This window comes from Acanthopagrus latus, chromosome 17, assembly GCF_904848185.1.
Source record: "Acanthopagrus latus isolate v.2019 chromosome 17, fAcaLat1.1, whole genome shotgun sequence".
Taxonomy (NCBI): Eukaryota; Metazoa; Chordata; class Actinopteri; order Spariformes; family Sparidae; genus Acanthopagrus; species Acanthopagrus latus.
Window position 1 is genome coordinate 11,156,735 of NC_051055.1, and position 9,206 is coordinate 11,165,940.

A 9,206-nucleotide genomic window follows, 5' to 3' on the forward strand; every position below is an offset into this window, starting at 1 on the left:
ATGGGTTGCAGAGCTGTGTGTGCACACGAGGTTTCGGTGCTCCTAACATTTTTACTCTTGATTCCAAGTGTTTTTTCTTTCCACATTATACTGAAGACAATTTTTTCATTTGTTTGTTTGCACCGCTATTCTTTTATCAGTGAGTCTTCTGCCTCTGCATGTGAGTACAAGAGGATATAACAAAAGACTCGCTTTCAAGTATCAAGCACGCTAAACTCTATACCCCCCCTCCCTCATCTAACTTTCTCTTTCTTTTTTTAGCGAACTTCCATTCTGACACACAAACACATATGGTCACGTGCTTTTCATGGTAAAACCAGTGAGTCAGAAGTGTGAACTGGTGGAGCCTCTAAAAGTGTCTATATAAGCTTCTGTTTGCCCCGGCGGCGCAGGGGCTCGCACACTCGCTCACACGTCAGGCGCTGTGCAAGATTTGCTGCATTCACATTCTCCTTTTCGAAATATCTTTAAGTCCCCCTTCCACTCAGAAATGCATTTTGCTTTTAAGTGGCGCCTCGTGGATGTTAGGCTGTCACTGTGCAGAATGATGCACGGGCAGAAGGAGGGAAAGTTTCCCTCTGCTCACCTTGAATTTTTTTGTTTATCACTCAAATTTACTAGCATTACTGGCACGATCTCTTCATCACAAGTTGGTAGAGGCAATCAGGGGCAAGCATGCAACTTCACACGAGTACAACACGAGGGCCTATAACCTGCCAGTGCACGCACTGAGAAAGATTCTGTCATTCAGGAGACATGTTGTGTCTGGTAGTCCAACCTCTGTAATGAACCATATCTGTGTAATAAAACATTCACAGTTGTTCAGTGAGAGAGATGCAATTGTATGAGATGTAATGTAAAGATATAATATGTAAAAATGTTGCATCAGTATGTCTAAGAACAACTAGTCCTTTGTTTAATGTCTAGGTTGTAACAAATATGTGAATAAAACAATATATGTGTTCATAGATTCATAGATTTTCTATGAGGAGGACAGAATACATGTGATTTAAAGACAGTATACGTAACATTTTGGCATTGATATGTATAAAAACAACAAGACCTTTGTCATATTTTTTGTTATGTTGTATACTTGCCACAAATGTTTCCATACTTTTACTCAGGGGAACTTGTGCATTTAATTTGGTCACCTATTGCTCAGGTGGTGCACCAGAGAGAGATGAAAGAAGCCCACACATCAATAAATCTTCAATACATAACCCCGTGCTGCCTGAGTAATGTCAGATAGATTTCCAGTTGCATTGGTGGTTGTTTAACAATGAGGACACCGACTCCCATGATCCCACATTACGCCATGACATCATTAAATCTACTTCTTCTGTTTTAATTGTCTTGACTGAGTGACCCCTAGCAGCAGACATTATAAAATGTGCATTTAAGATATCTTAACAGGGTGTAATTTAAAAAAACAAAAACATATCAGGTACAACTCATTCACAGCAGAGCATTTGAACGCATATTTAAACATGTCTGGAAGGGATCTTTAAATCAGACTTTCCAGCATTTCCAGTGCTATTTGGTTCAAGCAGTCATTGCCTCACTGATTATATGCCGTCGCTCTCAGTGGTGACGAAAACATGCATTTTCTTTCATAAGCTGGCTTGTCTCATTACCAAAAACAAGGAGAGAGGAAAGCTCCTCCATCGCATAATGCTGTGTGGTTCTCATGTGTTTATTGGGCAGCCGGTCTGTATAATGGCCTCTCTCCTCACTCTATCACGCTCGATGAGCAGCTTCCCCTAGCTGTGCCTGCTTTTTGACACGTCTAAAGGGCTGTTTCTGACATCTTGCCATCCTGCCGGCCACCCCTCCCGCCGCGCTCATGCCAGGCAGGAGGAAAAGCTGGTGACCTGGCCATCGCCGCCCTGCCCTAGGCCACTGCCGCCCCGCTGGCAGCAGAAGGTCTGTTGGTCTGACGCCATGCCAGGAACTCTGCCCGCCGCAGCTTGTGATGTCACGACAGACACGCGCTCAGAACCGGACTCCCGATTGGCTGTGAGGGTTCGCCTTTCTTGCATCCTGGGAAATGCCCTCTCAACAATGTACAGCCATACAAACCTAATTAATTAACAATTAGTAGCCTTTAATTGAATGGGATCTCACGTTTCTGCCCCTCATGGCCAATGAGCTGCGTCCACAGGTCACGCGGGCAACCAGCGACACATCGGCCCCCTTTTCTGACACGATTTGACCGCTCTTGATTAAAATTCTTACAACTCATCTTTTACTTCCTTTTGTTAATTAGTTACCAGTGCATAAAGAGCAGATTTCATTTTCGGCAAAGGTTTTCTTGCCAGATCAAAACTAAACTTTTCTTGTGAGAGTTTTGCGATTGACAACATTAGAATTAGAATAGTTTTTTAACGCTGGAGACTGGTAGGGACAGTAGACGATGCAGAATCTAGTGTAGCGATATGTAATGAAGTTTATATATGAGCCAAAAATGGAAACGGTAATGTGCAGTATCATTTGAAAACATAGCTGATATGACAAGTACCACTGGGATCCTTATTCCACAGACTTAAAGTCACCAGTGAGCTTTTTCTTTTTTAAACGGCAGAAGGTAAAGGCCTCTTGTGACCCACTTCCTTGTCCCCCCCCCCACGCTTACATTTATGGTTTGGTCCTACATCCTGTTAAGAGTAGCAGCAGGAGCGGACCATCACATTTGGTGCTCAGCGTGGGGGCGGTTGGTGAGCTGTCATGTTCCAGCTATCCCATGGAGATACACTTCTGCCTCTCCGTGAAGATTTGGTGTTTTCTCATTTGCATTTGCTAATGAGATCCTGTTTGCATGACTTTATACAAGAAGGCTATCTCTCTGAATATCTCTTTACAAATATACAAGGAGGAGGAAGTCCTATTTATTCAACCCCCATCAACCAATTAGTCCCGTTGAGATTAGGGGCGTCTCTTTAAAGTGAGGTTTGGCCAATGACATGCTGAAAAATAAAACACTTAAAGGAAAATTGTAGGTATTTGTGAGTTGTTTTGACATTCTTTTTTGCTATGGATCATCAAATTTGATATAGTACGGGACCCACATTGGCATCCTGGAGTATCATCTACACTGAGTCACTGGTGGAGCAACAGTTGTAACAACTTCACAGTAATACTGTTGAAGCTCTTATGCTGGCACTCAATGCAGGCCAAGGACAGGTTGATGCAATCATGCTGTCTTTGAAATGTATTCAAACCAAAAATACAACTCTTCTTTCTTGTTTTTTTTTTTTTTACTCTCTGTCTTCACGACTAGAGAGCGTACCATTTGACTGATGACCAAGTGTGTGCGCCTGCCCTCAGCAGTTCACCCTGATCACAACTTCACACGAGAGATTCATCTTCCCAGAAGCCCTCCTCAGCCAAGACCCATGACTCCCAAAATCACGGATGTGAAGGGGAAGTTATAGAAGTCTTGGGCCAATCAGGGCCAACTCAGAGCACTTAGTCGTTATCACCCAATCTGTACTGTTAAGAATTCCTGCCCACCAATCTGCCACTGTCCCCAAACTCACAAATCCATCTCAGGTCACAGTACTGAGCCGATGCGTCGATAAAAACCAAGAGGACCCTCAGAGTAAAGTGATACGTTTAAGGGCATATAACAAGGGAGAAGGGCAACGAACACACACCCGTGAAGAGCTGTGAACATGTGCGTGGGTTAAGTTACAAAACAAAATGGAAAATAAGAATTCCTTTGACTCCTAAATGAACCTCTACTTGATTTGCATGAGCACAGGCTGTAGTTCCTGTAGCTCATATCCACAAAACAATCACTTGGATGAATGCTGGCAAACTTTACAGTGTTTTTCAATGTTAAAACCTGAGCTTAAAGCTGCTGTAAGTGATTAAGATTTTTCTTTAAAGTGTTAAATAGCTTTTTATTCCAACTGTAATTGCTGTTGTTATAGTGAACCTGTTGTCATAACCCACGTCTGTCTTCTCTCCACTCATGCAGTAAAGGGGCAGATACATTTTTTGGTATCCCTGCCCGGTTTATCCAGTCAGGACAAATAACTCCACGAAGAGGCGGTCCTGTCTGCTCGTGAACAAGCAGAGAACAGGACCCTCAGCAATAACAATGTCAGCTTTAATGTGTGGATAATTTTCTGCACAAACACTTGAAAGTTTGTCACCGCGAGCACGTCTATAAAATGTCCTGACGCCTCGCTAAAATTACCCGGTATGGTCAGCTGAAACAGGAAGCGAACAGCGGTCTTAAAGTTGTCTCAAACAGTGGCCTCTCACTTATCATGCCTGGCTGGTAGCTGGTGTTCCATCCCCCTGATGAGAAAACTCATTTACATATAAGTCGAACGTAATATCAAACATACTGATGCAGTGATCATATGAAAGGCCTACTTAAGGGACGATCAAATGTATAGGCTTCAACTGAGCATCACATTCTGTTATCATGACAGTCATATACAACTGCTCCCCCTCTCCGATCCCTGTCACATAAGCTTTGTAAACATACATATAAAGATGAGATTTAGGGAGGACACATTATGTCTCAGTCGCTGTATTCAAATTCTGAATATGCCTCTCCCCACCCTGGAGGTTTAATAGATCTATATATTGACCCAGCAGTAATAATGCATCAATATAATAATACCCCAGCAATGGCAGAAGAACAATCACATTCTCTGTTTTTGTTTGGAAGAGTGGCCCTCTCTCCACTGGGGTGGAAAGAATATTTTCTGCATTATGTCCTCTCTTTGAGCCGATAGGCAGGACCCCGAGCATGTTTTTTTTTTTTTCTCATATGGGGAATCTGCTGACTCTGGTATCACATTGTGATTAACAATTTAACTATGATCCCCTTCTTTCCCATTGTTATTCCACAGATGACTGAGAGTAAGAGCGAAATGCCAGCAGTGGCACGCAGGCTTCATTAGATTCATTGATTGATTTATTGTTTTCCATGGTTGTAATCACTTCCCCAGAGGTAATTTGTAAGCTCTTTATGGTTCAGAGGTATAAGCCCGAGAGTTAATTAATCGGCTTTGTTTAGAAGTTTGGAAGGGCCCGTCTGAATTGGTAACCGCCGGGTAGGCAACGGTCCCTGTGACAACGAACCCGTGTTCACCACCGCAAAAGCTCAAAACTAAGCAGGTAAACAGACATAATTATGTCTGGATGATTTCTGGGTCTTTTGCATTTATCTTGATTCATCTGTTCCCCCGTTAATTTTCTTCTTGTCAAATGCAAATTTAGGATTTTGTCACGTGTCAGAGGACACAGTCTATGGTGTCTTGGTAAAAGCTACAAATCCGGCATTAAAAGTCATCAGTCAATCAAAAAAAAACCCCATCAAAACACAAACTACACGCTGACACATTAACACCAAATCAGTTTAGATTGTAAATAAAACTGACATGCAGTGAAGATTTTAAATCAAAACTTCTGCAACATTTTACAATAACTACAACCAAAAGCAGTGTGCTCTCACACCTAGACTGAGTGTGCGCTTTTATTCTCGTGTCAGCCGCAGCTTGAAAAAAGTCAAAAGTATTCCTCCTCTCGACTGAAGTACAATCAACCCAGAATTTAATAATACCACGTTTATGTTGTGACCCAAATCTGTGCTCATGGCTGGAGCTAAAAGTGACACACCCGTCTCCGTTTCCCCTCACCCATAAAACACCTCTGATATTGCTTGGCCTTTGTCGGTCATAACTGAAGTCCCAGCTTGCTTTAATTGGCTTTTCGACAGTATGTGAATGGGGACTGCTGTTTATGGGTTAAGTGCATCTTAATCAGAGCTTTAATCCAGTCATTAACAGAGAAACATGAGGTGTTGAGAGGAGTGGAGAGAGGTTGATAATTGAGAGGCTGCTTCCGTGCTCCCTGTGCTGTGTGTGTGCATTTGTGTGTGTGTGTGTGTGTGTGTGTGTGTGTGTGTGTGTGTGTGTGCATGTGTATCTGTGTGTGTGCATGTCTATGTGTATGCTTATTTAATGAACTGTAGAGAAACTGACATGATAAAAAAGAAGCAAAATCTTCCAAAAAGTTGGAAATGTCAGTAAAATTGTTTACAGTATACATATGTAAGCAATGGGGGGGATGCAACTAAGTACAATCACTCAAATACTGTACTTATGTACAATTTTGAGGTACTTTACTTGAGCATAAGCATCTTATAGTAGTCTAGACTAAAAATGTTACTTTTTGCTTGATGAAAAATATATAAAATATATAAAATTAGCTCCAGCTTTGCCTGCTGGATTTTAGAAAATGTATACTTTTAATTTTGATCCTTGAGGTATTTAGATGTCACGAATTTGTACAATTTTTTAAATCAGATTTACATGCAGGGCTTATTAAACTTGTAGCAGAGTATTTCAACTCAACTATTGCTGCTTTAACTTCATCCATTCCACACTTGCGTTTCACACTTCACTATACCCTCACACGTCTCCTGTGATTATACCGAAGGCCTATGCTTAATGAAACAGAAATGCAAAATGCTGCAGCGCCTTCAGAGCAAAATAAAAAATCATCATCTGTTTTCTTCATTTCAGACCATACATTTGTATTCCGATGAAAATATACACCACTACTGACAGTAAAAATAGATTGTTATTGTCTACAAAACACAACTCTTCCATACCCGCCCTGTTCCTCCCTATTGCTCAGCTGTCACATTCTCACTGAGTTTTTCTCACTGTATATTTTAGCACCTATCCCCGGTGTGAGGCCTGTGTTCTTCCGTACCCCCACTCTTGTCCCCGTCTCTCTCTCTCTCTCTCTCTCTCTCTCTCTCTCTCTCTCTCTCTCTCTCTCTCACACACGCACACACACACACACACACACACACACACACACACACACACACAGCGTTGAATCAACAAGCCCATATTGAATAAACATGCTGCTTTTAGGTTGTTGTCCTGATTTGCATCATCCTTTGCTAGGTCTACTTTTCACCATTTTTAGCGTAATTTGTTACAGACATACACACACCTACTGATCCTATAAAAGCACTGTCAATTGCTCACAAGCTCTGTGCCAGTCACCTTCTCAGTGAGGATCATCGAAAAAATAAAACTGGGCTGTGGCGATGAGGTATGTGTAATATGTGTGTCCTCCATGATTGGGGTTGGATAGTATTACATCCACTGTGAATATAGCATTGAATTGACTTAATGAATCTTTTCAAGTCATTTAAGCAGTCAATAATTTGAAAGGTCCAGTACGTAGGATTTAGGAGAATACACATTTTGAATTTACACTCGAGACTGTCTGCTTTATTTATTTTTTTTTTATTGTCTACTTCACAATTTTATTTATATCTTTATCTTTATCTCTTGTTTCCATTCATGCTATATTGCTATTTTTACTTTGCAGGGAGCATTTGGAACCAAAACAGTTTGGTTAAATTTGGTTAAAGTATTCTGAATCTGGATCTGAGTATACTGGCAGCTACCTAGCGTTAGCAACATGAGACTGCGAAACAAAACGGCAAACACTTGTGGGAGGAGATGATTCGAACAGCCCGATTTTGACGTGACCCTTTAGTGTCTGCAGCAAAGACTTATTAGAGAACTGAGCACCAGCATCATTATTCCCAGTGGTTATGTTGAATCACTGGGTTTCATGTGGCTGCCTACAGAAAAAGTCCTCGACCTGGTGTCTATTTTCAGAGTACAGCACCTTTTTGTGTGGCTGCTCTGAGCGCATTTCGGGACTTTTCAGAAAGGTGCTAGGGTCATCACTGTGAGTCTTTTTCTGGCTATCAATCACACCTTAGGTAGGGCAGGACTTTGTTTGTTTAACCTCACTGACTTGCTCCATCGCCACAATCCATCCCACAGCCTCCGCTCATCTGATGCAAACCTCCTGACTCCACCTCCCAGGACCAAGCACCGAACCTGGGGAGACAAAACACATCCGTGACTGTACCGACCCTCCAACATTCAAACCACTGACAAAAACACACCTCTTTAAAATGGCTTTTAAAGCTTAGCTCAGTCTAATGTGTTTTTAGTGTACTCTTTTATATTATCTTGCTGATTTGCTGTTCTTTATCTGTACAGTGTCTTTGAGTATTTAGCAAAGCGCTTTTAAATGAAATGTATTGTTATTATCATTATTATCCTGAGCTTTATCAGACAGGAACAATCAGAAACAGAGACAGCTTGTTGTTAGGTGTATAGTCAGCTCTCTGTTACCACTGCAGCAGCTAAAGTCAACTGAAACCAACATGCAGGGGTTTTTTTTTTTTTTCACTTACTGCACTAGCGCTTTGACCGGGCGCTCCCAAACTGCACTGCAAGAAAGAAACATTATGTGGAAGTATGTGCCCTGACAGTTGCTGATTGGCGCATAATTGGTTCAAGTCTGAGCAGCGTCACTGTATCCAGCTCCAAAGGAGGTCATAATCTACAGAGGGAGCAGGTCGTCTCCCATTTAGTCTTCTATGTTTCCCCACCATGTTTCCTAGAAAGGACAAACCAAACAGTGACACTAAAGGGGACTTTTGCATTATCTGTGAGTTTCGTGGTCGCCATAGGTAATCCTACACGCTTGGCAGAGCAGGGTTAGATGACTGGTGTTCAGTTGGCTGTGATCTGCTAGCTCACTGCTGACATTCCAAAATAATAAAATAGCACATTTTTCAGATGTATAAATGCAAATCTTTTGCGCACTGATCTTTGCTTATCAGAAAAGACAGAGTCAATCAAACAGTTAGAACTGCACACGTCTACAAGAACCCAGGTTTTGTGTCCCCTCGCTAACATGCACATTGAAATAATAACCTATGTCCAGGCTGTGCAACACACATTTCTAATTGTGTGAACAACGCGTGTATTTTTTAAAGGTGTGAATGGCCTTACGACGAGAGGAATACTGCAGTCCCAGCTTTACCTCTCTCCCCCCCGTGAACGTGTGAAAATATTTACAGGCCATTTACAGCGCGAGATGACACTTCCTCCCAGGTCAGCAGGTCACCCACCCACCCACACACATGCACACACATGCACACACACACACACACACACACACACACACACACACACACACACACACACACACACACACACACAGATCGCTGACAGCCGATTAAACAGCAACATCTCTCTCTAAGGATGACGGAGAGGAATGAGGATTCAGCCGTTTTTCTTCAAGCATTAATTTCTTTTGCGATGAAGAAAATAGAATAAAAGAAAAGAAAAGAAAAA